Source organism: Geotrypetes seraphini, chromosome 1 (assembly GCF_902459505.1).
Source record: "Geotrypetes seraphini chromosome 1, aGeoSer1.1, whole genome shotgun sequence".
Lineage (NCBI taxonomy): Eukaryota > Metazoa > Chordata > Amphibia > Gymnophiona > Dermophiidae > Geotrypetes > Geotrypetes seraphini.
The window spans coordinates 23,370,237-23,386,182 of NC_047084.1; the positions used below are offsets into that span (position 1 = coordinate 23,370,237).

The 15,946-nt window shown below is 41.6% G+C and overlaps 1 protein-coding gene across 1 annotated transcript in view; it reads right to left on the reverse strand.

Moving 5' to 3' along the window:
- ZNF366 (zinc finger protein 366) overlaps window positions 1-15,946 on the reverse strand; it is a 276,041-nt gene that overhangs the window by 96,042 nt on the left and 164,053 nt on the right. Inside the window, exon 3 of the mRNA XM_033929137.1 lies at window positions 3,754-3,890. The gene's annotated coding sequence lies outside the window, so the exon portion shown is untranslated. The remainder of the gene's footprint in view (window positions 1-3,753; window positions 3,891-15,946) is intronic.

Sequence of the window (15,946 nt, forward strand, 5' to 3'; positions counted from 1 at the left end):
ATAATATTAAGTGCCACATTGAAGCTGATTTACGCTGTGTTCTATAATTCGAGTATTCTAGAAAACCATGCCTAAATACTGGGCATGTTAATGACCCACCCATTCCCCTCTCTTGGCCGCCCCAATCCCCCTTTGGAGTTGCACTCTATAAAAATTGGGTGCACAGTTTATAGGATAGTGGGTCAGTTATTCGCATAATTGTTAATTTGTGCCAATTTCCCCTTGTTAAGACCAATTATTGATAGTTATCACCAACTAAGCCAATTAGTTTACATGTATAACGAACCCTATTCTATAACTGCAAATAGATCTTGTGCATATTCATTGAGGAAATCCTGAAAAACCCAACTAGGTTGTGAACCTCAAGAACTGACTTTGAGTACCCTTGATATTAGGGCAATTCTAGGTGCCACAATTTAGATGCCTATTTTCTGTGAGTTATGAGCCTATTCTATAAAATGGCGCAAGTGCTTGCACCTTTAGTTTTGCACAAAAATACAGACAAACTTTAGGCTCCTTTTACTGAATCTATCCCTATTTGTTTAGTTGACTGGTTTAAATAAAAACAGAAGAATTGCTGTCCTAACTTAAGCTGCATCACTATGGCACTCATTTTCAAAAAAAGAAAAAACGTCATTGATTCCTCCCCCCCTCCCCCCCCAAGATGTGACAGTGATAATAGATACCAGGTGGTATGACAACTCCATATATTATGGCTATTGCTAAGAAAGCAGCAAGCAAGTGGGTGGAGTAGCCTAGTGGTCAGTTAAGTGGACAGTGAACAACGGGACTCAGGTTCAATTCCCACTATAACTCCTTCATTTCAGTACAAATATGTGAGCCTTCCTTGAGCATAGAAATACCTCCTGTACTTAAATATATATGTGACCTTCAAACCCAGTAAGTACAGTAGGGTTTCTCTATTTCTGGAGAGCTCACCATACAACATGAATGTATTTGGGATTTATATCTGGGTCCCTTTATGTAGAGTCCACTGCACTGAACATAGGTAAATGTATTCACCCAGCTATGTCTTACTGCTCTTTTCGGAAATTAATTAAGACCACTTTGTTCGATAAATTCATTACCTAATAAGGGTTTTATTACTTGAAACTGTATTTTTTTTATTAAATGTTTGTATTTTTACTGTATCACTGTATTTTGCCGATTGTCCAGCTCTTTTTTTAGTGTAAACTGCCTAGAATTTTTAGTTATGGCGGTATAAAAGAATAAAGTTATTATTAATATTAGGTTGCCCCCTGCACTGCTGGGTTGTCTGTGTGGCCAGTTCACTAGAAATACTGACAGTCAGATATCCCTATGGACAGCACTTACAGATGGACATGTTCAGCCTGAAAACGTCTAACTCAAAGCCATAATCAAACCAGAAATTTAGATGTTTTTCTGATTATAGTTTTGAACTAGATGGATTGAGATTTTTTTAGCAAAATGTCTCAAGTTGGATTTAGATGTCAAAAATCTCTCCCCCCCCCCCCAACACACACATGCATAGCAGCTGAATATAGCTGCTATTCTTAGAGCTACTGGCAGTGAACACTTTCTCTCTATTCAGCAGTGTCCCCAATCTATATAGTAGGCTGAATAGTGGCTACAGGTTTCTTTTAATACTTGCCACCACCGATGAATATTGACCCATTAAAATCTAACTATGAATCAAAAGAAAAAAATGATTTGTCTTAAGATATTGATCCATTTTATCACTGATGGGGATGTCTGATCTTGTTTACACGTGCTGTTTGAAACTAATTTCTTAATAAGTCAGATAAATACTAGATTAATTAATAAATTCAAATGTTATGCTATGGCCACAAGAGACAATTATTATAAACTTTCTGCTGGAAAGCTGGAAACCTCTATGAGAATGCACACGTAACCCTAACTAGCTATAGCCCATGCAAAATAGTGGATGCTTGCAAATTTTCTGCAAAATCCAGAAGCTTTTCCACAGTATCTCCATTAAGTGAATCACAGTGGCTGCAGGCAAAAAGCTGATCCAGGATCTACTGTAACTTTCCAGTTTCAAATTCATAATGGGCAAAGTTTTATAACATGGCACCAATAGCCAAATGACAAAAAGGTGCCTATTTTAGGTTTATTCTGTAAAAGCAACATAGACGGCCATGTGCATTTATAATCCAGCCACCCAGAATCAGCGATAACATTCAAATCCCTTACACAAGTTTAAACCTACTCCGAATAATTCCACATCAATCAATAAATAATCAAAGCACACAATAAGGTGCCTATTTTAAGCCTATGGTAGAAATAGTTATTTTTAATATATACGTGTATTTGTACACTCCACTGACACTCTGTCTATGCACATGCTATACGAACAATACACATACTTTTACACTAGCAGGATTTTATAAGAGGTCATCTATGCATGTAAATTAGTAAAACATAGACATTTATGTGTATTGTTACTAGTTATGGGCCCTGTTGTATTTCATTATCACATGAACACAAGCAGAAAAAAAAATACAAAAAAATCTGTGTTCTATCATTTGTTGATTAAAGTGCAAATTGTTTGCAAAGAGGGCACCTGCTATGCATGTGCAAAGTATTTTTGCATACAGTGCACCCTCTGTACATACAGGGGGTAAATCTAGATAGGACACCCTAAGTAAAGCGCCAATTTACATGTGCAACTGCAGTATTTAGCAGTGCCGTTTATACCAGCCATAGACATGGCATAAATTTGGGCATCTACATAATCAACTTAGGCACACTATAGAATACTAGCTGAGCACCCTAATTTGTGGTGCCTGCATTGGAGAGCCCTTTTATTGCATTGACTCCCCATAGTGTGCCCTCTTTTAAAAGAGTGCATACTCAACGACTTTGTCCCTTTGATGGAAAAATGGCCAAACAAAAATGAATAAAATGAACATTCCCAGAAACAACACGGGAAGCAACATGAAACAACATTTTTCTGTCTGCCAACCTTTAGTTGTTAGTGCCTAAAACAGCGCTGTAGAAATAATTAATAGTAGTATTAGTATGCCCACTCTGCCCACGGAAACACTTATGGCACACCTATCTTGTAGGCATGCATAGATAGATAGATACACACACAGTTTAGTTCATTTGATATACCACAAATATGAAAACAGGTTTAAAATCTAAGCGGTTTACAATTTAAAAAAACATAAGGGGGAGGGGACAAACCTATAAAATAAGACAACAATAAACAAGACAAGAAAGACATAGCTGAAACACATGGAAAACCCAAGAAGGATTGCTTATAATAATTTCAAGGGTCTTGGAGAAAGGGGAAAAAAAACATTAGGATTTCGGGCATGTCTAATATTCTTCAAAGATAAATTTAACCATGAAAAAGGAAGGAAAAGTATGCATTAAAAGCTTGTGAAAAGTAGTAGGCTTTTAATTGGGCTTTGGTCATGCAATTTTATAAAAGGCCTAAAACCACCTTTACATATGGAAAATCCCGTATAAAATTGCTCTTATAATGCTAAAGTTCTGACATGAGTACGAGTGTTTGCAGCTTAACCTTTCATTCTTACCACAGGTTCAATATCTTAGAAACACAAGCTATGCTCTAGGTCATGTCATCAGTCTGCATGACATCTATAAACTCAGCAAACACTATAGTCTTCAAGCAAAATAGTACTAGGTATCAATATATACCATATTTTCATATTTTGCGCTTGTAAATAAAGTTGATTCACATTATTTAGAAGCCAATGAAAGATACCCCAGGGTTCCTACCTGCTTTTCCCAGCTTTCTGTCCACCTCTTGTGCAGAGACAGCAGTGAGTCACAGAAACTAGCAGGGACAGCCTTTAATGTAACTTAAGAAAGAGAATTGAACGACCACTTGCTTCTCTTTTTTCTCAGATGAGTACCTTCGGAAAGAAGGAAGGAAGGGAGGGGAGAGGAAGTCAACAACCATTAGCTTTCCTGAAAAAAAATAAGGAAATGGCAGATAGACATCTTTTGCTCCTCGGTCAAAAAAATGTTTGGCATAGAGAAATGAAAAGAATTCCACAAGTATTAGAGCTTCTACATTGATTTTACAAAACAAAAAAATTTGTTTCCTTCAAAGCCACATTTTCTATATATAAGTTTTGCTTTTCATGCTAGACCATTCGCATTGCAAGGGTTAAGTCCATCACTTGGTGCCTACATTTATGTGGCACTAGCACGCCTAAATATACAGAATACCAGCATTTTGGTGGATAAGCATACACCCTAGGTTCAATGGCAGCAAATCAACTAAGAACTATTCTGTAAAGAGGTGCCTAAGTGGCATACACCCTAATTTTATTAACTTGCATGCCCATAGTTATGCTTAGCGCACAAATTTGCACATACAATTTATAGACAATTTAATTTAAGAATTGTCTGCTGATTAAAATTACAGTAACAGCAAACTGGCTTACAATAGTGTTAATGGACACCAATTAGCAATTACTCCCCCAAATGCCCTTAGTTGCTATCTAGATGTTTTGTGCAGAAATTTTACTGGTGGAATGCTGCATGTGAGATTGCAGTTCACATAAACAGTCGGGTCTAAGCCAGTACAGAAGGAGGAAGTGACCCACTGTGCAGTGGTTCACTTCCTCCTCTACTGCCTGTGTCTGCACTGAATTCTGCACAGCATCTGAAGAATTATATGGGTCCTGAGAGAGTGAGAAATTCTACATAAATTCTGCACTTGCAGAATTCCTCCAGGAGTAAAATTCTATTGTGCACAACTTCCAGGGGGCATAGATGTGGGAGAGGCATAGGCGGGTCAGAGGCATGCCTATGAGTTAAGCGCACATGTTATAGAATACTGGAAGTTATGACCTGGATTCTCTAAACAGCACTGAGTTTTTAAGCTCTGTACAAAATAGCATTTAAACAACATTTTTAACTGAGTTTCAAGGCACCTACCAGCACCTAAAAAATCTGCCCCTGAATTGCACCTCTGTAGGCACTTTAGACTGTCTAATTCCACTGTGGGCCTAGCTAATGCCAGAAGTGGCGATAGGCAGCCTAAAGCGCCTACATAAGTTCAATTCATGACACAGATAAGCACCAGAAATGTAGGCCTGGAAAACCGTGGCCTACATTTCCAGCCTCTCTCTTTCCCGGAGACGCAATTCTCTATATGGCACCATTGCATGACTGACACACAGTCGGCGACCGCTTTTTAGGAGGCTGCTGATATTGGCGCCACATAGAGAATCCGAGCTTATGTGCCTAACTGAGCATATATAATGGCTGTTACAGAATTCATGCTTAGCACTAGACAATGACATGGGGACAAATTTTTCCCCGTCTCCTCGGGAACTCATTTTCTTGTCCCATTGTGGCAAATTCTTTTCCTGTCCCTGCCCCATTCCTGCAAGCTCTGTCCTCATCTTTACAAGCCTCAAAACACTTTAAAATCATAAGTGTTCGAGACTTGTGTGGTTAAGGCAGAACTTACAGGAATGGGGCAAGGACAGGGACAGCGACAAAACTCACAGGGACAGGATGGGGAAATTGAGTTCCTGTGGGGACGAGGACAAATTTGTCCCTGTGTCTTTTTCTACTTAGCACACATTTTCCCAGCGAATAAAATTATGGCACTCTTTCTTGACTCTATACCATAGTGTGTAAATGCATGGGTGGGGGAGGGGGGGGTTGCATGGTTGGAGTATACAAAGAGCATGGGCAGTGCTGCCACTTATACACGCAACTTACACAATACTGTCAGTAAATAAATATTCCTTTTTTTAACCTCTATCCCAGAACATACCAACACGGATCACATAAGTATATGTATATTCAACGCTCCTGTATATAAATAGGTGATAGCAATGAACATACATGGACAGCACTCACCATCAGTGACTAGATGAATAGTAGTGATATTCACCCATATAGCTCTGAGTACTGTCATGCTCTACATCAGTGTTTCCCAACCTTTTCAAGCCAAGTACCCCCTAAGCCTAACAAATGCCAACTGAGTACCCCCGCCCAAACTCCGCCCCTGACTCCACCCCCATAATACTACTAATTGTAATACAGTTTCTTCCATCCATTTTTCATATACACACAATATAATCTTAATACATAATGGTAACCACAAAATTTAAAAAAACACAAAGCACACTGTACGCAGAGAAATTGTTAATTATCATTTATATTCGGGGGGTTTTCAAAGATGTCAAGGCAGATGACTTTAAAATATGCAATGTCACCTCTGTAACAACTATAGAAAAATAGACAAATTTAGTACAAAATATAGACAGCAGATATAAATTCTCAAAAACTGACACATTTTGATACTGAATTGAAAATAAAATCATTTTTCCTAACTTTGTTGTCTGGTGATTTCATGAGTCTTTGGTTGCACTTCCTTCTGACTGTATCCAACATTTCTTTCTTTCTTTCGCACGCATCATCTCTTCCAGACCGCATTCTATTTCATTGGGCTAGTGAAACATCTCTGTCCTTCCAGGACTTCAAGTTTTCTTCCACTCTCATCCCCCAGAGATTATATGCAGCATTTTTCACCACTGTCCACCAGCCTCATGCCCATTTCTCTTTCTATCACCCCTTTCCAACACCATGCCACATCTCTCCCTCCATCACTATGTCCAACATTCCTCACCTTTGCATCCCCTTCAATCTATCCCTCTGTTCCCTCTCCACCACCATATCCAACATTTCTCGCTCTCATCCTTCTATTCCCCATGCATCTCTATCTCACTCCTCTCTATGCTCAATTTTCATCTTCCTTTCCCTATGTACACCATCTCTTTCCCTCTCACTCACACATTCAGGCCCAACAATTGTCCCTTTCTATTCCCTCCCTCCCTCCTATGTCCCAAGTTAGTGCCCCCTTCCTCTCTCCCTTGTGTATAATAGCTGCATTTACTGTTTTTCCTATTAATGCCCCCTCCCTTCCTTCTGTGTCCTGAGTTCGTTCCCCCTATTAATGCCCCCTCCCTTCCTGCTGTCCTATTAAATGCCCCCTACCTTCCTTCTGTGTCCCGAGTTTGTGCCCCTATTAATGCTCCCTCCCTTCCTTCTGTGTCCCATGTTCGTGCCCCCTCCCCCTCACTGCCTTCCAGCCTTTGTCCCACCCCCTTCCTCCCTCCCCCGAACTCAACCTGCGCTGAAGCCTGCCTGCCCCCGAACTGACCCACCACTGATTGCTTTCCCCCCCAGTCCACCGCTGCCCCCCGCCAGCTGCCAGCTCTATTTAATTATCCCCCGCTGCTGCCGCAATTCCAGGAAGGGAATGGCCAGGCGCATGCAGTGATTGCACCTGGCTGGCCCACAAGCCTTCCCCCCGATATCAATTCTGACTTCGGAGAGAAGGTCCGGGCCAGCCAAGCAGTGGGGGTGTCAGGGAGGAATCGGTGGTCAGCCCGCATACCCCGAACAGGCGGTCTGTGTACCCCCTAGGGTATGCATACCGCATCTTGTTATGTTTTATTATTCATTACAATAATAATAATAATAACAGCTTATATACCGCAATACCGTGAAGTTCTATGCGGTTTACAAAAGATTAAGCAAAGGTACAAATTGACTGGCTTCAAGAGGGGAAGAGGAAAGAGAAGTAATTAGACAGGAAATTCATTGTTGAGGAGAAAAGTGATCAAAAGGACAGTAGGTCGCTATTGAGAGGAAAGAGATAAGTGGATCAGTTGTCAAGATGTTTTAGGAACAGGTGTGTTTTTAGACGTTTCCTAAATTCCTCATAAGTAGAATGGTTCACCTCCTTCCTGAATAATAGATCCTAAAGCATACTGCTCAACAATGCACTATCAAAACCGAAACCAATCAGATACGGTATTCAACAGGGGGCTCTACTATCCCCCCTATTATTCAGTCTCTACATTGGACCTATCCTAGACATAGCCCACAAATACCAAATACAGATTCACTCATTCGAGGATGACATCCAACTATATCTACCACTAGAAGAAACCCACAATTCCCAGATCACATAGAAACATAGAAGATGACTGCAGAAAAGGGCTACAGCCCATCAAGTCTGTCCACTCTGCTTACCCACCCCCTGTCTATGCCCTAATAACCCAATTTCCTTATCTTGACCCTCGTAGGGATCCCACATGGGTATCCCATTTATTCTTAAAGTCTGGCACGGTGTCTGCCTCGATCACTTGCACTGGAAGCTTGTTCCAATGATCAACCATTCTCTCTGTGAAGAAATACTTTCTGGTGTCGCCATGAAATTTTCCGCCCCTGAGTTTGAGCGGGTGCCCTCTTGTGGCCGAGGGTCCCTTGAGAAAGAAAATATCTTCTTCCACTTCGACACGTCCCGTGAGGTACTTAAATGTTTCGATCATATCTCCCCTCTCCCTACGTTCCTCGAGAGTGTAGAGCTGCAATTTGTTCAGTCTCTCTTCGTACGAAAGACCCTTGAGCCCCGAGATCATCCTGGTGGCCGTCCGCTGAACCGATTCAATTCTGCGCACATATTTACTGTAATGTGGCCTCCAGAATTGCACACAGTACTCCAGATGAGGTCTCACCATGGCCCTGTACAACGGCATTATGACTTCAGGCTTTCGGCTGACGAAACTTCTATTGATACAACCCAATATCTGCCTTGCCTTAGATGAAGCCTTCTCCACTTGATTGGCAGTTTTCATGTTTGCACTAATGATTACTCCTAAATCTCATTCTGCTGAAGTCCTAGTTAAAGTTTCTCCGTTCAAGAAGTACGTCTTACATGGATTTCCGCTTCCGAGGTGCATGACCTTACATTTCTTAGCATTGAAGCCTAGCTGCCAGGTTGAGGACCAACTTTCCAATGTAAGCAGGTCCTGCGCCATATAATTCTGTAAACTGCATTCACTTACTACATTACATAGTTTGGCGTCATCGGCGAATAGTGTTATTTTACCTTGAAGCCCTTGAGTCAGATCCCCTATGAATATGTTGAAAAAGAGTGGACCCAGGACCGAGCCCTGCGGCACTCCACTGGTCACCTCCGATGTTTTAGAGAGGGTACCATTATCCACCACCTTCTGAAGTCTGCCACTCATCCAATCATTGACCCATACAGTTAGTGTTTCTCCTAACCCCATCGATTCCATCTTGCTTAGCAACCTGCGGTGTGGGACACTGTCAAAAGCTTTACTGAAGTCCAGGTACACGACGTCCAAAGACTCTCCCAAGTCCAACTTTCTTGTTACCCAGTCAAAGAAGCTGATGAGATTGGATTGGCAGACCTACCCTTGGTGAATCCATGCTGACTGGGATCCCGAAGATTCCCTTCATTCAAGATCGTGTCCAATTTGCTTTTAATTAGTGTTTCCATGAGTTTGCATACTATTGATGTGAGACTCACCGGTCTATAATTCGCAGCCTCTGCCCTGCAACCCTTTTTATGCAGAGGAACGACATTAGCTAATTTCCAGTCCAGGGGAACTTTCCCCTTACTTAGGAAGAGATTGAATAGCTCAGCCAACGGTTTCGCCAGGACATCGCTCAATTCTCTGAGCACTCTTGGGTGCAAATTGTCTGGTCCCATGGCTTTGTTCACCTTGAGTCTTGCCAGTTCACTGTAAACTTCACCTGGTGTGAACTCAAAATTCTGAAACGGGTCTTCTGTGCTTTGTGTTGCCTTCAACTGCGGACCGTGTCCCAGTGCCTCACAGGTGAAGACAGAGCAGAAGTATTCATTCAGTAGTTTGGCTTTCTCGGAATCTGCTTCCACGTAACTTCCGTCCGGTCTTCTAAGGCGTACTATCCCACCTGTGTTCCTTTTTCTGTCCTGAAGAAGGATTTTAATGTTTTTTGCCAGAATTTCTTCCACTCAAAGTTTTGCTTCCGTAACTGCCATTTTGACCGCTGTAGACCTGGTCCTATATTCTACCTTTGCCTCTCTTTTCTCCGTGCGCTTGTAGGAGAGAAATGCTTTTTTCTTCTCCTTAATGAGGTGCGAGATCTCCGCGGTGAACCATTGGGGTTTATTTTTTCTTTGTCGTTTATTTACTGATTTTATGAAGTGGCTAGTTGCTTCATGTATGGTTGATTTCAGTGTTAACCACTTAGCTTCTACATCATTGGTCTCCGCTTGGTCCTGCAGCGTCCGATGGACGAAATCTCCCATGCGTGCAAAGTCTGTGCCCCGGAAATTGAGTACCTTTGTTTTCGTGTTTGATCTAGGGAAGCCTTTCCTAAGGTTGAACCATACTATGTTGTGGTCGCTGGAGGCTAGCGTATCTCCTACTGAGACCTCTGAGACGCTTTCCCCGTTGGTGAGTACCAGGTCGAGCATCGCCTGGGCCCTAGTGGGCTCCGTTACCATTTGTTTGAGACGTGCTCCCTTTATGGAGGCTAAGAGCCTCCTGCTACCGCTGGTTGTCGCTGAAAATGAGTTCCAGTCTGCATCAGGCATATTGAAGTCCCCTAGCAGTACAGCTTCTCCTCGTAGAGTGATATTCTCTATGTCTTCAATTAATTCTGCGTCCATGTCTTCCAGTTGTCTTGGGGGTCTGTATACCACACCTAGATACAGGCATTTGTCTCTGCCTCTTGCCAGGTTTACCCAGCGGGACTCCCCGGTGTACTTGACATCTGAGATCCTGGTGGTTTTGATGTCCTCTTTAATGTATAGAGCAACCCCCCTCCTAACCTGCCCTCTCTGTCCTGACGAAGTAGATTGTAGCCCAGTATAGCCACCTCTCAGAAATAAAAAACTGAATGTCCAACAACAAAATAGAAATCCTGGACAGGATCCAAGATGGCCAAACTCACCTGACATGTTGCTGGTCTTCTCTTGATTTTCCTCTTTCTGGTGTGGTCCTGGGGCTCTGGGAAACCCTTCTTCAATACCGAAGTTGCGGAGATGGAGTGCCGCTGGCACATTGCAGTGCCCCGAGCCCATAGCTTTGAGTTTGTTGGAAAACTTTTTGAGAAGACTGCAAACCAAGATGACGTCAGAGGGAGGCCAGCTGGAGATGCCGGCATGGAGCGGAAGCATGGCAAATCTCCCTGGGCTGGATACCACCCTGAGCCCCGACTGTAGAGCTCCTCCCCCTCAGCCGCAGAACACCAGTTCCCCGCAGCAGGGTCAGGGTACACCGATGTTGGTGGCAGTTCCTGACACAGAGACTCGAGTGGAAAAATCAGCGGGCCTTGATTTTCCTTGATTGCAGGACAGATCATCAAAGGATTCTGCAAGTATACAAATTTCTGAGAGTGAGTTGGATTCCAGAGGTGGTAATCGTGAGGAAATACAGACTGGTGAACAGACTAAAACTTTACAATTGCAAAAGTTTTCTTTGATTAAACCTCCTGAAGTTACTTTTGATTCTTTATGGTACTTAGTTGCTAATCTGGAGAAATCTTTATGTCCCTAAATTCAATGTCTGGAAGAAAGAACTAAAAAGCAAGAAGAATTGAAAGAGATAAAAGTTGAAATAGGTTCTTCAAAATTTCAATTTGAAAAATACGATGAGGTTCATAATCGAAACAATAATACGTCTAAAAATCCGCCTAAATCGGCACTTGGACGACCTAAAGGACAGGTTATCCAAGTGCTGATAATCAAAATGGGTTTTTAGACGTATCTAGAGGCATTTTAAGCCTCTGACTGCCGCTGTGCATCCAGAGCGGAAAGGGGCATTTTTGGAGGTGTGGTTAGAATGGGAGGTGGGTGGTATATGGGCCAATCTAGACTTAGTCATCCTGCATGGATAATTGAAAGTTTAACGAGACTGCCTAGACGGAACTTATATGTTATGATTTAGGCCAGTGTTTTTCAACCTTTTTACACCTATGGACCGGCAGAAATAAAAGAATTATTCTGTGGACCGGCATTGGTCTGTGGACCGACGGTTGAAGAACACTGGGCTAAGTCGTGGGCCAGACCCCCTATCTCTACCCAATCTCCACCCCAGACCCCACCCCCATAATAGTACTAATTGCACCTTGCACGTCCCGTGCCTCATCTGGAAGCCTTCCCTCTGACATTGCAAAGTCAGAGAGAAGGCTTCCGGTTCAGGTGCAGGATGCCTGTAGGAGCCACTGCCCATGGCTTTGTGCACTGAATCAGTAGGGAGAGGGAGCTGGCTCAAAGATAACGACGCATTGATCGCACCGTGGACCGGCGGTTGAAGAACACTGTTTTGGGCCTGATGCACGTGCTGGCCCTGTGGACCGGCAGGAAATTTCTGTGGACTGGCACTGGTCCATGGACCGGTGGTTGAAGAACACTGATTTAGGCGATCTAAAAACAGGTATAAGTGCCCATAAGGTATCCAAAGTGACCAGATAACCATTGCAGGGGCAAAGTACAGACCCCAAACACTCCCCCATTGATCACCGACCCCCTCATACCGCCACAAAAATTGGAATAAAAATGTATATACCTGCCTCTGGAATATCAGCACCTGGCATAGGAAAGCCTAGTAGAGCTCTACAGAGATGGCTTAAGTAGTCGGGGGGTGGGCTAGTGAACCATAAAGAGGAGGACCCAGGCTCATAAGCCACTCTAACCACTGCATTCATGGTGGAAAATTTGAGCACCACCAACCCCCCCAACCCTACAGTACTGCCATATAGGTGCCACCTACAGCCATAAGGGCTATTGGGGTTATAGACAGGTGGGTGTAGTGGGTTTTATGGGGCTCACTATGACCCATTGGAGTTCCTTTCTTTTGTAATTCCTGTAAACCGTGTCGAGCTCTACTTCTGTGGAGATGATGCGGTATACAAACTTAAGGTTTAGTTTAGTTTAGTTTAGTTTTGGTGAGATGTTTATGTGGCACCCTTTTTGTGAAGTTCACAGCAGTGCCCTATAAGGTGCCCCACTATGTTGCCATGTCTGGGTATCCAGTCAATCACTTTGCTGGCTCCTCACACATCCAAAAGGTCTTGTTCTGGGCGTTTGGGACTTGGACAAATTTTTGGTCGAGAATGTGGTATAAAGATAGACAACTTGGCGGCAAAAGGCTGAACGTATAAGCAGATGATTCTTGGAAAAAAATATTTTGGACGTATTTTTCGAGAATGGACTTTAGACGCTGCCAACTTTGGGCGACTAGTGTCCTGGGCCCAAAATGGACTTAGACTTTTTTTATTATTGTGCCGCTCTAAGGATCTAAGCGAGATACTTCAAACACAGGAAGCAATAATTAAAGATAATACTAGCTTGAGAAGAAAGAATTATTGGAAAATAGTTCTCGGAATAATAACCTACGTTTCCTGAACTTCCCCTGGTGTTCTCAATGCTCCTAGAGAGATGTTTAAAATATATTTTTTGGAAATATTTCTAGTTCCAGAAGAATCAATTCCTCCCTTTTCTTGAGTTTATTATCTACTAATTAGAAAGTTGCAAGATCAATAAACTCTTAATCAAAATGGAGAACTTTTAGATATTTCAACAATTTTGGAAACCTCTGATAGAGAGGTAGCTAGATCCTCAATATTAGTAGTTTCAGTGGCACTTTTGCCAGATAAAATGTGGATTTTGAAGATGTTCTTAAAAAAAAGACAAAGAATTTTTGGGTTTTAAAATCCAGATATTTCCAGATGTTTCTCGGGACACACAAAAGCGAAGGCATCGGTTATTGCTTTTGAAACCAGGAGTTACTCTTACTGGAGGGACTTTTTATTTGAGATATCTATGCAAATATATAGTGAGATATAAATCCTTGAAATATGTGTTTTTTGAACCTTCTCACCTAACTGCTTTTCTGTCCCTGAAACGCCTTGAAGGTGTATGAAGTTTAGAGCTCTTAGAATGTTGATATTCTCTGGGAACCAGGCTTCAGATGATATAATTTGCCTTTTTCTTTTCTAGACAATCTAGTAATACCTTAATAATTCTATGTAATCTTGAATCTAAAATGGTGGACTTGAGAATGATTAGTCTATTATATTTTTTTATATAGTTTGTTCCTTGGATATGAATTGGATTAAATCAATCTTTTATGTACAAGATTTTTTTGCTTGATAAGATGAAGGAAATTCGATAAATAAAAAATAAAACAAAAACAGAAATCCTTTGGATCTGCAAAAAACACTGTGACCACACCCGTCCCTCCCTGAATTGGGACTCAACTAGCATAACTGCAAAGGACCAAGCATGTAACCTAGAAATACTCCTTGACTCCAACCTATCACTTTCCAACCATATCTAAAAAATATGGAACTACTTTTCTCAGTCTGACTTCACCCAACTACTCTATGCCATCATCCTTTCAAGCATGGACCACTGCAATGCACTATTCATCGGACTCAGAGCAAAAAACATGCAATGTCTCCAGTGTGTGCAAAATGAAGCAATCAGACTTCTAAAAAACCTCCAAGTCCACAACTGTCTCCCAGGCTTTATCATCAGCTCACTGGCTACCCATAACCAAAGGTTAGATACATTCCTGCTGAATCAGAACGTATGTAGGTAAAGCTAGTCTCAGTTAGGGCACTGGTCTTTGATCTAAGGGCTGCCGTGTGAGTGGACTGCTGGGCACAATGGACTACTGGTCTGACTAGCAGCGGCAATTCTTATATGTTCTTATGTAAACATTGTGTCTTCAAGGACCTGATGCTAGCATTCAAATCCTTGTACAACATGGTGCCAGGCTACATGATAACCAAGCTTCCTCCATACATGCCAAACAGGTCCCTCTGCTCCCAGGATGAAATACAACTTGAAACACTTCCTGGTCATGCCCTTCAAATGCAAACCACCAAATGACGTTACTATTCCCACTTCATTCCAAGCCATGGAATCACCTATCCCCACAGATCAGATCCCTTGAAGGATGCCTGAATTTTAGGAAAGCAATAAAAACACACCACTTAGGTATTTTTAGGCGAGATATGCATTTTTACATAAATAAAATAAATACCTCTTCACCTAACTCCACTGCCTACGGCCGGTGGAATACAAATAAATATATATTGGTATTAGATCCCTAGTATGTGTTGAGTTAGGATACAAACTTGTATTGAAAAAACTTGTACACTAACTATGGCAAATTGTAACCTGTTAACTGTATATTATATATGTAAACTTGTAATCCATTCTGAGCTCGTTGGGGAGAACGGAATAGAAAACAAATTAAATAAATAAAGGGTCCTTTTACTAAGGTGCGCAAACCAATTAAGGTGTGCGCTAAATGCTAAGACATCCATTATATTCCTATGGGCAACTTAGCATTTAGTGCACGCTAAATCTGTTAGTGCATTTTAATAAAAGGACACTTAAATGTATGTAAACTTGTAACCTGTTCTGAGCTCTTCTAGAAGGACAGGATATAAATCCAAATAAATAAAAAATATATAGCTGAAGGGTTTAATTTAGGACAGCCTTCTTTCTAGCCTAAATTAAACCACCTAGCTTTACAGATAGTTGCTACTACTATCATTCCTACAGCACTGCCAGAGGTTTGCCGCGCTGTACATTAAACATGTAAGAGACTATCCCTGCTCAATAGAACCTGCACTCTAGTCAAAACAGACAAACAGGATAAATAGGGGTTACAGAATTTCTCACAGAGAGAATGATAAAATAGGCATGGGTTAAAAGCAGCCTCGAAAAGGTGGGCTTTTAGCCTATATTTGAATACTGATTGTATTTTTTCCTTTTTCCAGATTTTTATCCTTTAAAGACAGCATTTTTCTCTCTTTTGATTTCTAGCCTTTAAGAAAAGACATTTCCCTTTCTCCAAGCTTTTAGCCTTTAGGACAAACCTTTCTCCTCTCTCCAGAATTCCCCACAAAACTTTTTGCTCCATCTTCTTTTGAATCTGAAGCTGCTACTTACATTTTCCTTTTCTCCAGATTTCTACCCTGTAAGGACAGACTTTTCTCTTCTATCTAGATTTGTAAACTTTGAGTTCAGATTGTTTCCTTCTGTCTCCAGATTTCTGTCTTTTGGTTCAGACATATTTCTTCTCTCTAGGTTTCTAGATTGTAAGATTGTCTTTTTTCA